Source organism: Dipodomys merriami, unplaced genomic scaffold (genome assembly GCF_024711535.1).
Source record: "Dipodomys merriami isolate MVZ:Mamm:240054 unplaced genomic scaffold, mDipMer1.0.p SCAF_10, whole genome shotgun sequence".
In the NCBI taxonomy this organism is placed as follows: Eukaryota; Metazoa; Chordata; class Mammalia; order Rodentia; family Heteromyidae; genus Dipodomys; species Dipodomys merriami.
In genome coordinates this window covers 315,070-330,119 of record NW_027202271.1, presented here as the reverse complement: position 1 = coordinate 330,119, position 15,050 = coordinate 315,070, and the positions used below count along the sequence as shown (strand labels likewise).

General features: G+C 39.8%; 1 long non-coding RNA gene across 1 annotated transcript; it reads left to right on the top strand.

Moving 5' to 3' along the window:
* The first annotated feature begins 5,104 nt into the window (after window positions 1-5,104).
* On the top strand, window positions 5,105-14,414 carry LOC138836105 (uncharacterized). Its single transcript, XR_011374903.1, has 3 exons — window positions 5,105-5,258; window positions 8,086-8,153; window positions 13,881-14,414. It is a non-coding gene; the product is annotated as an uncharacterized lncRNA (long non-coding RNA).
* Window positions 14,415-15,050: the final 636 nt, after the last annotated feature.

Sequence of the window (15,050 nt, the reverse complement as noted above, 5' to 3'; positions counted from 1 at the left end):
TCATGAGGTTTGAACTCTGGGCCTGAGCACTATCCCTTAGCTCTTCAGCTAGTGCTCTACTACCTGAGCCACTGTGCCACTTCTGGTTTTCTGAGTGGTTGGCTTTGAACCATGATCATCAGATCTCAGCCTCCTGAGTAGCTAGGATTACAGACGTGAGTCACCGGCACCCAGCAAATTTGTGCAATTCTTTTTTTTTTTTAAATTTTAAATTTTTATTTTTTGTGAACATATTGTACAGAGAGGTTACAATTACATGGGCAAGATAATGAGTACATTTCTTATCAAGCATTGCAGCCTCCTCCTTTGTTTACCCTTCACATCCCTTCTCAGCCTCTCCCCGCCCCCCCAATCCACCCCCGCCCGCTAACACCCCCCCCCACAAAAGTTGTAAAGTTCGTTTTTGACATGACATCTTGTACTTCTCATAGTTGCAACGGGTCCACCTGTATGCTTAACCGACTTGTTTTTCCCCATCTCCTCCACAAATTATACCGACATCAAATATAGTGAAAGCAGGGGTTGTACTGTGGGGGAGGGACATACAAAGCTACAAAGAAATAACCTTATAAATGAGTTAAAAACAAATGCATGAAAGAAAAAAACATTAAAATACACATCTAAGGGTTCATTTTCCTAACCTCACATTATCTGACCTTTCCTGCTTGACTCATACATATACTAGATATTGCAAATAAGGGAAACCATGGGACCTTTGTTTCTTTGGGCTTGGCTTACTTCACTTAATATAATTTTTTCCAAGTTTTTCCATTTCCTAACAAATGGGGAAATGTCATTCTTTCTGATGGAGGCATAGAATTCCATTGTGTATATATACCACATTTTCTTGATCCATTCATCTACTGAGGGGCATCTGGGTTGGTTCCAGATCTTAGCTATGGTAAATAATGCTGCAATGAACATAGTTGTGCTGGTAGCTTTAGTGTGGTCTTGTTTGTAAACATTTGGGTAAATGCCCAAAAGTGGGATTGCTGGGTCATAGGGGAGCTCTATGTGAAGTCTTTTGAGGAACCTCCATACTGCTTTCCAAAGTGGTTGAACAAGTTTACATTCCCACCAACAATGCAGTAAGGTTCCCTTCTGTCCACATCGCCTCCAGCATCTGTTGTTGTTAGAGTTCTTGATTATAGCCATTCTAGCTGAGGTGAGGTGGTATCTCAATGTTGTTTTGATTTGCATTTCTTTTATGGCTAGAGAGGTTGAACATTTCTTCATGTGTCTGTTGGCCATCCTTCTTTCTTCTTCAGAGAAGTTTCTCTTCAAGTCTTTAGCCCACTTATTTATTGGGAAGTTGTTTCTTTGAAGATTTGTTGTTGGGGGATTTAATTTTTTGAGCTCCAAGTATATTTTAGATATGAGACCCTTGTCTGTTGTATGGCTAGTGAAGATCTTTTCCCAATCTGTGGGCTTTCTATTGATCTTGCTAGCTATGTCCTTTGCCATGCAGAAGCTCTGCAACTTCATGCAATCCCATTTGTCCAACCTTTTTTTGATTTGTTGGGTTTCTGGGTCTCTACTAAGAAAATTTCGGCCTGAGCCAACGAGGCCTAGGGTTTCTCCTATTCCATCCTGTAAGCAGACACATCAGAGTGTCTGCTTTGACTCCGAGGTCTTTGATCCATTTGGAGTTGATTCTGGTGCACAGTGATATATAAGGATCTAGTTTTAGTTTTCTACAATTAGTTAACCAATTTTGCCAGCACCATTTACTGAAGAGGCTGTCTTTCTTCCATTCTATTATTTTAGCTCCCTTATCCAAGATTAGTTGGTTATAGGTCTGTAGGTTCATTTGTGGGTTTTCAATTCTATTCCATTGGTCCTGAGGTCTGTTCTTATGCCAATACCAAGCTGTTTTGATTACTATGGCTTTATAGTAGAGTTTGAAATTTGGTATTGATATTCCTCCAGCAGTGTTCTTTCCGTTGAGGAGCGTTTTTGCTATTTGGGGTCTTTTATTGTTCCATATGAATTTTTGGATTGCCTCTTCTATTTCCTTGAAAAATGAGGTTGGAATTTTGATAGGTATCGCGTTGAATTTGTAGATAGCCTTGGGAAGTATTGCCATTTTCACGATGTTAATCTTTCCAATCCAGGAGCATGGGAGGTTTTGCCATTTTCTAAATTCTGTTTGGATTTCCTTTTTCAAGATTTTAAAGTTTTCATCATAGAGGTCTTTCACTTCTTTGGTTAATTACTAGGTATTTTATTTTTTGAGGGGCTATTACAAATGGAGTTACATTCCTAATTTCAGCCACACTTTTCTCATTGTTGGCATACAGAAAAGCCATTGATTTTTGGGGGTTAATTTTATAACCTGCTACTTTGCCAAAGTTTTGAATCAGCTTGAGTAATTTGGGAGTGGAGTCTATGGGATTCTTTAAATACAAGATCATGTCATCTGCAAAGAGGGAGAGTTTTATTTCTTCTTTCCCTATTTGGATCCCCTTTATGTCTGCATCTTGTCTTATTGCTGTAGCTAGGCATTCTAATACTAGATTGAAGAGAAGTGGAGAGAGTGGACATCCTTGTCTTGTTCCTGAGTTAAGAGGAAATGGCTTTAGTTTTTCACCATTGAGTATAATGCTGGCTGTAGGGTTTGTCATATACAGCCTTTATTGTATTGAGGAATATTCCATGGAGTCCTAATTTTTACAGAACCTTCATCATAAAGGGGTGTTGGATCTTGTCAAATGCTTTTTCTGCATCTATTGAGATAGCCATGTAGGTCTTATTCTTGCTCTTGTTGATGTGATGAATTATATTAATTGATTTGCATATATTGAACCAGCTTTGCATCCCTGAAATGAATCCTGTTTGATCGTGGTGTATGATTTTTTTTTGGATGAATTGTTGAAGGCAATTGGCCAAAATTTTGTTGAGAAGTTTTGCATCAGTGTTCATCAAAGGAATGAGTCTATAGTTCTCTTTCTTTAATGAGTCCCTGCCTGGTTTTGGGATAAGGGTTATGATGGCTTCATAGAATGAGTTCGGTAGTGAACTTTCTCTTTCAATTTCATTGAAGAGTTGGAGGAGTATTGGTGTGAACTCTGCTTTGAAGGCCTTGTAGAATTCCACTGCAAAACTATCTGGTCCTGGACTTTTCTTAGCTGGGAGGTCTCTTATTGCTGTTTCTATTTCAAGCCTTGATATGGGCCTGTTAAGATGGTTTAACTCATCTTGGTTTAGTTTTACCATGTCAATATTTGCTAGGAAAAGGTCCATTTCTGCCAGGTTCTCAAACTTATTAGCATAAAGTTTTGAGAAGTATTCCCTTATAATGTTCTGAATCTTGGTTGTTTCCGTGGTGATGTTTCCATTCTCATCTCTGAGTTTATTTAATTTGGTGTGTTCTCTTCTTTTTCTGATAAGATTTGCTAAGAGTCTGTCAATTTTGTTAATTTTTTCGAAGAACCAACTCTGTTTTGTTGATTCTTTCTATGGTTTTTTTTGCATTCTAATTCATTTAACTATGACTCCATCAGAAAGAATGGCATTGCCCCATTTGTTAGGAAATGGAAAGGCATGGAAAAAGTTATATTAAGTGAAGTAAGCCAGGACCAAAGAAACATAGGTCCCATGGTTTCCCTTATTTGCAATAATTAGTATATGTCTGAGACAAGCAGAAAAGGTCGGATAAGTTGATGTTAGGTGAAATGAACCCCAAGATAAGGACTCAAATGGTTTTTCTTTCATGCAATTGTTTCTAACATATTTGTAAGATAATTTCTTTGTTGCTTTGTATGTCTCTCCCCCACTGTATAACCCCTTCTTTTACTGTATTTGATGTTGGTATAATTATGGAGGGGAAGGGAAAAAACAAATTGTTTAAATAGAAATACAGGTGGACCCATTGCAACAGTGAGATGTACAAATCATAATCGTTATGTCGAAAAACAAAGTTTACAACTTTGGGGGGGGCAGTTGGGAAGGGGAAAAAAAGGAGGCACATTGCTTGACAAGAAATGTACTCATTATCTTGTCCATGTAATTGTAACCCCTCTATACAGTATTTTCACAATAAAAAAATAAAGCCTTTTTTTCTGGTAAAATGAAATCATTTGGTTATGAGCTACATCTTAATTATAACATAGATTATTTTTTCACAAGCCTGTTGCTCTTTTGGCAATACCATATACCTTTGATTCTTCCAATGACTGTTGTTTATTCTTAAGAATTCAAAAATTTGCTAGGTGCCAGGGGTTCACACCTGTAGTCCTAGCTACTCAGGAAGCTGAGATCTGAGGATCACAGTTCAAAGACAGCCCAGCCAGTAAAAGTGAAGACTGTTATCTCCAATAAACCCCAAAGAGCAGGAACTGGAGCTGTGCCTCAAGTGTATAGAGCACTGGCCTTGAGGAAAAGAGCTCAGGGACAGCACCTAGGCCCCAAGCTCAAGCCCCAGAACCAGCACAATAAAAAAGACAAAAAAGAACTAAAAAATCCTGTCCTAAACGGTCAGGCATGTGCAACCATGCAGCAGAGGCCTAGTAAGGTTGGTGTGCAAATTGCCTCCACAGACCAATGGAAGGCTACCAGGGAGCCGCGAGAGGAGGGGGCTGGGCAGGGGTATCAACGCTGGAGGCTGCTCAGTGAGTAAAGTTCTCAGAATGAAGAAACAGAAGCCGCTGATGGAAGCTGCCACACTCAAAGCCAGAGCACCCGCTGGTTCTCACCTGAGGCTCACTTCCTAATTTAACACCTATTTATCTCATGCTAATGATCGTGCTTAGTACAGGAACAAGGGAAACGTTCCTAACCGGGATTTGTGAGACAGGACTCAGAGGCACAGAAGAGCTTCTACCGCCCTTCCTCACTGACGCAGAATGCAAAACCCCATCCCGAAACCTGAGGCCACGCCCACCTTGTGGAGAGCTGCGGGAGCGGCGACCAAAGACAGCAGGGCTCCTGCCTTCGGTTTTCCCGGTACGAGTGCTCTCTGTAAAAAACAACTTATAGGCTATGACTTGGCTCCTAGTTTGCTTCCGTGTTTGCAGCCCTATCCCTATATGCCATGTGGCGCTTCGGGATTGGCCATCCAGGAGGCTTATAACTGGAGGGGGGGGGGCGCGGAGGGAAAGAGAAGCAGGAAGAAGCGGGCAGAAGAAGTGAGAGAGAAGATGTTGTAAAAGGTCCTGAATAAACCGCCTGAAAGAAGAACCTGTTGTCGGGTCATCCTTGCGGGTCGAGGCGGTCGCGACACACCTTGCACACATCCAGGGAAGAGAAGTGTGTCCCAGGTGAGGGAGGTGTGGGGAAGGCCCGGGAAGGTGGTTGGGAGCTCGTAGTGTGATGCTATGAAGGAAGGCCCCAAGCGTCCAGTGCAGGGAGAACACGGCACGGGAGGGAAGTGGTGCTAGGCCTCCAGGGAAAGGAGGGGAAGGCTGGTGCAGAGAGCCCAGGTGGCAGGGGTACAGGGGCCTGGAGACAGGGGAGCAGCGCCTCCCAAGCAGCCAGACAGGTCCCTGGTGCACCCAGGGCCCCGCCACTCTGGCAGCGCCGCCAGCAGTCACTGGACGCGCACGAGGATGCAGGCTCTGACCCAGGCCTGGAGGCCACGTGGCTGGAGTGCATGTCCTCCTACATGAACTTCCCATGAGCTGGAATCAGTCTCATCCCTGTTGGGCAGATGAGAGGACACGCCCTGATTTTTGTGGGCAAATCTGGATTTGCACCTAGGTTTTTGGCTTCAGAGAGTGCTGCCCAGGGTGAAATTGCTCCCTGAGGTAGGAGAAAACACTGCACAGGAAGCTCAGGTTGGGCAGGAGGTGCGGCCAGCGGGAGGTGCTGGGTGAGGACGGGCAGCCGGCCAGGAGAAGGCCCTGGCTGGGCAGGACGGCTTTGCAGTGAGTGCTGAGAAGTCTTCGGGCAAAGCAGGGGTGCAGACAGGGGCAAAACCGCCCAGGAAGAAAAAGGGAAGGGCGGGTGTTACCCGGAGAGCCAGACATCCACCACCAAAGGGCTGGTGAAAGCCACCGTCTGGGAAGAGCTGTAATCAGTGACTAACTCTAAACCTACTTATGTTGTTTTAGGTTTGATTTACAAAAATGATTTAGAAGTCAGAATGTTTTTGGTTTTTTTTGGTCAAGAGGCTTGAACTCTGGGCCTGGGCGCTGTCCCTCAGTTCTTCAGCCACAATACCACTTCCAGCTTTTTTCTGCTTATATGGTGCTGGGGAATCAAACTGAGGGACTAATGCATGTGAGGCAAGCACTCTACCAATGAGCCACCTTCCCAGCCTGTAGAAGTCACAATGTTTTATGGAAGGAGGATGAACTGGACTTGTGGGGTTGAAGCAGAAACTCAAAAAAAATATGATTAAAGATTAGAAGTCAGGAAAACATGGATTCATGAAATATGGATTTCTCATCCAGAAAAGAGAGTTCACATATTTCAAATAATTCATTGTACATTTATTTATTTATATCTTCATCCTCTTACATAAAATATGCATAAAATGCTCTATTTTTTCAACTTGTATTATCTAATGCACATATTCTCAGGTTCTCTTTCTGTTTTACTTTCTCATAAACTGTCAATCAATGCATTTCCTCAAAGAACCACTTTGCTTGGATGTAATTCTCAACACTTAAGAATTATGAGGTAATCACATTCTCAAAGAATGTATTTCTACCAACTCTACTACAATGGACCCAGATTTCCAATTTACAAGTTTTAAATTAATGGCTGTTTGCTATAAAACAAAAAGTTTGTTATCAGAGGAAAAAAATCGTGGCAAAATACTGTCACCATCCACTGGGCTCACACAATCATCCATTCTTAGGAAATAAAATAGAACAAGAAAGTTCTTTTCTTCTTTTTTAAATGTAAAAATAATCAGTTATAGAGATGTTACAAAATATAGAAAGTTAGTTTCAGAAAGTTATTTTCAGTCTTTATCTGCTTTATTTAAAAAATTGAAAACTTTTCTGCTTTAACTTCTCTACCTAGCTCAGGTGAATCTGCAAACACAGAGAAGAAACTGGCCACTTAGGTCACCTTAAACATTTAAATCCATTACAAGCCAATTACCAAAAAATTCAGATGTCAAAGGCATGGACTAAAACACTGAATTTTGGGTCCAGTGAAGTACCCCCTGCCCTACTGCTCTTCATTAGGTTGCGGCTGCCTGCACAGAACAGGCATGTCACCTGCTACCCTGACTTTCCCAAATCTCTTTTGCCAAGGTGGAGAGAATTGCTGGAGAAAACAGCAGAGCCTCCAACAGAACATTAAACGACTCATCCGACTCATCACTCCAGCTGAAATTATTAGTGTGGTCAGAGGACATCGCCATGGCTTTTTAGTTCAGCTTTGCCATTAAAAGCAAACCATGGAAATGGCAGGATGACCACATCTCATGAATTGTGGCAGAACATTCCACTTTGCCCAAGACGTGGGCTTATGATGTAACTAATGCCACAATGACTGGACTCATTCCAGTGAATTAAATTCCTCTTGAGTTCTTATCTAAAATGATATGGAGTTTCATAGTCTATCACTCACTGGTCAGAACTGCTTTGCCACAATGAAGCTGCTGAACACAGAATCCCTGAGAGTTGACAACTCGATTCATGAGCTGCATTAAAACTTACAAAGATGATGATAAACGCACACACTGCAAGATAGGACTCATTTGTAGCCATCTCCTATTTAGTAATTTATGCAACATATTGACATTTATGTCTAATCAGTATGAAGATTCTTAAAGCAGGATCCCAGTCAGATTTTGATTATGTAGGCTTAGTATGAGATAATTACTGAACCAATGGATATAAAATCTTTTCAGGATTGATTTTTTTTTGTTTTTTGGGTGTTTTTTTGTCTTCAGAGTTGGAGGGAGCACCTTACACCTCTCTGGAATGATGGATAAACCACTGAGCTGCAATACCAGCTGGGTCTAAGACTTCCCTTTGTAGATTCTCTTGTCCTGTCTTAGGTACTATACAGTGGTGCCTGAGCCTATGTAGACAGATTGTAAATTGTGTGTTCATTTGGTATTTGGGTCACCTTGCATTTTACCTGAAAAATGCTGCTACTGTCTGACTTGCTATCTTTCCCCTTAAGGCTCAGCTGTGATGACAGGAAGCCCTGTCAACCAACGTGGGGAGAGACTACTCAAGGCCTTCGCAAGGGTGCGTAGCCCATCTTCATGTTAAGTAAGGTTAACTCAATCTAGACATGTACGCTGTGCTCTTTCAAGTACTATTGAAGCAGAAAACAACTGTTTACAATGCACCTGGAACTGCAAAATGCATGCACATGTGCCAGGGTCCTTGTGCAACTGTTTAGTGAGCTAAGAAAATGTCACTATGGGCCATGGATTTTGTCACTTTTAAGGCATTTTGAATATCAAATTCAATTATTAGGGTAAAATTTCATACACTCAAAAGCTGAACAGTTGATCCTATTAATAACAAGTTATTTTTATGTTCACCTTGGTTTGCTTTTCCTGTATTAATTACTGTAAATTGATGTAACTTAATTTTATATACCTAGGCTAGAAGCTCTTAAAAGACTGAAAAAATCTATCTTATACAATTTACAATTTGTATTTTATCACTGCAACCACAATGTCCTCACATTAAAAGACACACTCTCTACATACACACATGCTTTCAGCACGAGCTCCTCCAGTATCAAAGCTGGTCATTAAGTATTCTTCCATTGTAAGTCTGTGTTTATTACTTACTCATTGTATATGCACAATGTGAGTGTTCAGGCATTGTGTATTTAATAAATTAAATAAAAATTAAAACTGGTATATTTGAAAGAGGGGTATGCATGTTGAGAAGGAGATATTATCCAGGCCAGGTATGGTTGTATACGCCTGCCATCCCAGCCATCTGGTAGGTAGAAATCAGTAGGACAGCTTGAGTGAAAATGCCAGATCTATCTGAAAAATAACTAAAGCACAACAGGTCAGTAGTGTGGAAGACATGGTAGGGAGCTCCTTCTTAGCTCAAACCTTAGTGCCACACACAAATAATGATTAAATTATCTAGCGGACTCTTCCAAATTAAATTATGAAATCTTCATGTATAAATATCCACTGTACTTTCCACACTGTCACTAGGACCTCTCTTTGTGCTGAATTCTGAAAGTAGGGGTGCTATTTATTATTTTGCTTTTTTTGATTACAGCAAAAATTCAGCACAAATATCTCAACTCACACCCATTTATAGGAGGAATACCTGCTTACAGATGTGAGGCTCTGAGTGATAAATGAATGGAGTGAATAAACTTAATAAAAGCACATTTTCTGAGGGCAATCATTTTGGAAAGAACTACCACCAAAGGCTTCTCGAGCCCACATCCACTGACTGCTCAGCTGTGCCATGGCTTATGCCTGTGGTGGACGCCCAGTCAAGGGATGATGGGTAAGCAGATAGGCCTGCGGTGAAGGGTAGATGAGAGTGGTACCTTGAGTACGAACAAGATGACGACAAGAAGGCTAAAGCTTTAAAACTTGTAATTTGAATACATACATATTGTGTCAGAAGAAAAAAGGCTAGCGAAGTGGAAAGGCGGGAAATATTTTTTTAAAGTGAAGGAGTTGAAGACCTTGGAGAAGTGACATACTGAACAGAAACACTGTTTCAAATACATAAATTATACAGGGAGATCCTGAAATAGAGAAAATACCTTTAAAATGTCTTTTGATAGTAAAAAAATACTTTGTGAAATATAATTTGTCACACTGGATATTCAAGACCCCGAGAGGTTCATAATCTTACCTTTTCTGTGTTCTCATTGGATAAGTGAGAAATACAGTACTTGATTTGAGGAGAGTAGCTCACACTTAGTAACATTTCATTTCTTTCTCTTTAGAGATTTAGTTCATCTTCCAAGTTAAAGATGATGATGATAATGATAGTAGTGGTTGCCAATAAGATAAATATAGTAAAACCCAAAAATACTTTAAGCCTGAAAATGGTAAAGATACTGAACTGATAAATTTTTTGAAACTCTACAGTACCACATCACTTTTAAAATGATATGACTAGGGAAATGTTGATACAAAGCACATAGAATTTGTAATCATCCTTTTTATTTAATTTCAAAAGATCAGTGAATACATACCTAAACATGCAATTTAGTATAAGTGTCAGCAAAACACTTAAATAATGGATACTGTAAGACTATCATCTTGCTGTGTATATTGTAAATAGCAAACAGCCTGGGCTAGATTGAACTCTATTCTTTTTTATGTTTTATTTTTGTACAAAGTCAATACTTCTTTGGTTATTTTTATCCCTGTAGATTTTTAGTTTGTTTGTAAACTTTTAAACCTTGAGTTTTGTAGAAAACTTAGACTAATGTATGACAAATTTTACCAAATATCTGGAGTATGAAAATTTGTCTTACATGTAATGAAGTGTATTTCCAATGTGTAGTTTTATGAATCTTTAGTTCCACAGTTTTCCCTACACTCTCAGATATGCTTTCAGCCTCTGAACAGTTTCATCGCTTTACAGCAAAACAAAAACAAAACAGTAGGAATGGCTTTGGTCCTGGCAGGCAGATGGTATTTTCCTCTTTCAAACTGTATCAGTCTATAACTTCTGCCATTTCCTCCAATGTCTTTCCCCCTTTATATGGCATGTAAGGAAAAATAGCCCCAAGTGTCCAAATGCCCATCCCATTTCTGCTACTGGAAACACCCACATAAGTGTTTTCATTAGAGCCTTAGATCTGTGAAACCAAACAGATGGTACGGATGTCCTCCTCTATAGCCATCCTCCCATCCCTCTGAGAATAATCAATATGGATATATGGAATTTATTTGAGCCCTAAAAACATGTTTTCTACATACTCTGGGATTTGAAACATTTTTTGTAATGTGAATTGTCTTTGCAGAACCAAACTTCCTCCTGGAAGTTTGGGAAAACCATACATGTTTCATGGGATATTGCTGATTCATTTGGGCCATCCATTTCTTAACACAAAGACCCCAATATGAAGGCAGTCCTAAGTTTTCTGTGTCTGGATTTGGTGCTCAGGGGTAAGTAGTTATCTGCCCACCTATCCTGCTAAGCAGCTAGGCCTACAGAACACCAGAATGTGTCATGTCAATGGGGAACTCTGGAATGCTTGTGGCCCAGCTACTGTCTCTGCATCTGCCACCTGCACACTGTTTCCCTTTGAAGTCTTAAATTTCATTTTTATTTTTAATGTTTTCTATGGAAGCAGATAAAATACAATGAATAGCAGCATGAGTTTTTAAGTGGGGGGGGGGAGGGAATAAGAACACCGGTCCTTTCTGCAGCTCGCTAGCATTTCCTATTGAAAAACCAGAGCTCGCTGGGAAGGTGGCTCAGTGGTAGAGCGCTTGCCTTGCATGCATAAGGCCCTGGGTTCGATTCCTCAGTACCATATAAGAAAAAAAAAACTAGAAAAACCAGAGCTCTTGTTCCAAGGAACTGGCATGGTGATAAAAATGATAAAGAGAAGAGAAGAGGACCAAAGGAAGTAATAGCATGCTCCCAGACAAAAAACAGCCAGTGACCTAAGAAGCTGGAAAACACCTTTTAGATGTTTTTTTTTGTTTTAATTTAAAGATTATAAAATTGGTTTACTGCAAAAGAAATTCAAGAATAACCAGTTAAATTCTTACCCCATGCTACCCAACACAAGCGAGAGGCGCTACCCCTTCTAGGTCAGGAACCAAGGCGCACAAAGAAGCCTGCTTGCAGGCTGTTACTGGGAGAAAGAAAGCAGGGTAAGGGCAGCTGCGACCTGGAACCCGGGCTGCGGAACGCTGAGGTAAAACCACGCCAGGGCGGCTAGGGGAGAAGGCTGCACATGTGGCCCTGGGTCTATGGGAGAGACTGAAGTTTTAGGAACGCCTGACTGCCTTTAGCGACAGCAGGAGGCAAGATAAGTCTGTACTGAAGAGAAAGCCGTTCATCAAGGTTTATCCTGTCCCACACTCTCTCCAGAGCCCACTCCCACTCCCTAACCCCCTCAGCTAAAGCTACTCTGCCCATAAAGAAGATGCAATCCAAGCTGGGCTTACTGGTAGATGCAGCCCCCATCTCCCCACCACCCACATTCTCCATTCTGTGCTGCAGGTAGAATTTCATCACTGTTCTAAACCCAGTGCCTCTGCATAGGCGCCATTCCTTCCCCCCAGACTTCATTCAGCATTGAATCTTTTGGCTACTTTTTAATAAAATCCTTAAGAGTCAATTACTATGAAAGATCAACCTACTGATGATTATTAGATTATTACAATCAAATTCTCTGTAAGAAGCTTTCTAAGTTTTTCTTTTTCTTTTTTCTTGTGAGAATATCGTACAGAGGAGTTACAATTACATGGGCAAGATAACGAGTACATTTCTTTTTTTTTTAATATTATTTTATTTTATTTGAGAACATACTGTACAGACGAGTACATTTCTTATCAAGCATTGTTGCCTCCTCTTTGTTTCCCCTTTCCATCCCTTCCCATATTCCTCCCCTCCCCCCACCTGGTCCTCCCTCCACCCCCACCAAAGTTGTTAAGTTCGTTTTTCGACATAACGACTTGTACATCTTATTTTGCAATGGGTCCACCTGTATCCCTAGTTAAATGATTTGTTTTTTTTCCTTCCCCTCCACAAACTAAGTTTTCCTTAAATCTTTACTTACACTACATTATTATTACTCATGTTAGCAGATGAACTTACAACACAGAATTAAACATGTCTATTTTTAATCTAGTTGTAGGAAAATATTCCAGACAGAATAATCCTTTATTTTTTATGAAAACAAAAAAATGCCATTCAACAGAGAAGTTTATGACTACAGTGCTTCTTGATCAATGTCACCCCTTTTAACCTTCTCATCCACCTCTCCCAAACCACACATTTTGTTCAAGTTCCTTAATTTTTAGGTTATGCATTGAATTTTTGTCATTTAACAAATAAGTTTATGTATACAATGCAAAAAAGAAAATGGTTATCAGGTTTGATTTAAAAGTCTTTTAACCCAAAAGATTAGTTGATTAATTATTTGTATGTTTGTAACAAAACAAGAAGTATCTATTATTCAGTTTTCTAATGAATTATTTAAGATAATATTAGTATCAGATAAATATGACTGTTTACCTATTTTGCTAAGTTTTGAATTAAAATAATGTGATAAGAAAGAACTAGGGTTGTGACTTATTTCAGTTACAAAAGGAAAATTTTTGTTTCACAATGCTGTTTGTGATGTCCAACCAGGGTGAACCAAAACATACACTAGGATACATCTTTGGTCACAACTTTTCCATTTGTCTTATTTGAAGATAGATGACCAAGTAATATATGTCCTAGATTTTGTGTGTAAAAGTTTTAACTTTTTTGGAAGTGTTGGGAAATATTAAATGATGAATACAATGAAAACAAAACCAACCACCTGTATTTCCACAGAGCTAAGTAACTGTTGGGTTCTGTTCTTGGTTTGTATCTAGCAGTGTTACAGTGTAAAGTGTGATAAAAATTTAAATGTTGCAAAATTTATCTAGTCGATGCATCTTAAACTTTAAATAAATTAACAATAAATTTCTTCACAATTTCTTCTTGTATATACAACTTTCCTTCATTTCAACGAGGAAAAGACAACTCACACCATTCATTCATTTCATCCTCACTGTCAAGTTAAGTCCAATCCCTCAGCCTGCTTTGCCCAGTTCCAGGAGGGACTGACTTCTTGAGAGCCCCCGTCTCTGTGGCACTGAGGGGACACCTCCTGCGCAGTTCTCACTGTCAGCACCCTTCTGTCATTATGTTATTTGGAGTGTTGTGCATTGAGACAATTTAAATTAAGATGATTTAACTTTAAAAAACTCCAGGTAATTGATTAAAATGACCAAAACATGTTTGATCTCCTGGCAGGAAAAACATGAAAATACCTGAGAATATTGTTTGGAGCAGAATAAACAGATCAGAAGGCATGTGTGCAGAAGTGATGGAAACATACTCAAAGCCTGGCAGCCCTGGGCCTCCATCGCAAGCACAGGAACTGCTGCAATCGCTGAGGAGCCTCCATTGCTCCTAAAAGGCCAGGTGGAGTTCTTAAACCACACAGAATCATCAAGCCCATAATAGGAGAAAGGTTAGGAGAACAGTTATGATGATTATATTACACAAAACAGTGCCTGTCTACACATCAGTCCCTAAATCATGTCTATGCTACTCAGAGAAAAAGATTAACCAGAAGATACATGTTTTTATTTGTATTTTCTTTCCTCCTTATCAAATTTAAAAAATACTGAATTCTTCTAATGAGTAGAGAGAAAAAAAATTGAATGATAAAATAATTGCTTCTGTAAAAATGCAATCAGTGTGGGATAGACAACCAATAGTCAAATGCAAGCAGTAACCAAATAAAAATTAACATTTGAAACTGGTGGTTCAGAGCAAAAATACATCCTGATAATTCTTTAACTGTAGTTTTTGTCTTTTTTTTCTTTTTTGGTACTGGGGATCGAACCCAGGACATTGCACTTGCTAGGCAAGCACTTTGCCACTGAGCTACATCTCAGCCCCATCCTGGTAATTCTTTTAACTTTTTCATAACATCTGTTAAGTTCTATAACGTAGTAGACATTTGATCACACAGAAAGTCTAAGGGAGCAGTAAGAATGATAAATGAGAACACTACATCATTTCTTTCCTATACATCAATACTCCAGCAACAACCTGCTAATTTGGGGTCCCTGGCACTTCACACCTCTTACAACAAAAGTCCATTCAGAAAAGATAGCTTTGTTTCAGCAACACATCAACTCCAGGGATTGTTTTAGTACCTTGGGATAGGATCTGGATATGTGCTTGATCATGTCCTCACTGGACAACTAAACTAGATGGTTTCAGTCTGCTTTTTTGGTTGCGGACTTTTCTTTCCTCCTCTTTGTCAGACATCCCCACACTCAGGGGAATCTAATCACGTTTTTCTTTTTAATGGAGCTCATTCTCATGCAAGACTTGTTTTGGGTACTTCTTTCTCTTTTACCTTCTGCAACACTATGAAAATCAGTAGATAAGTATTTGAAGAACAGGTTA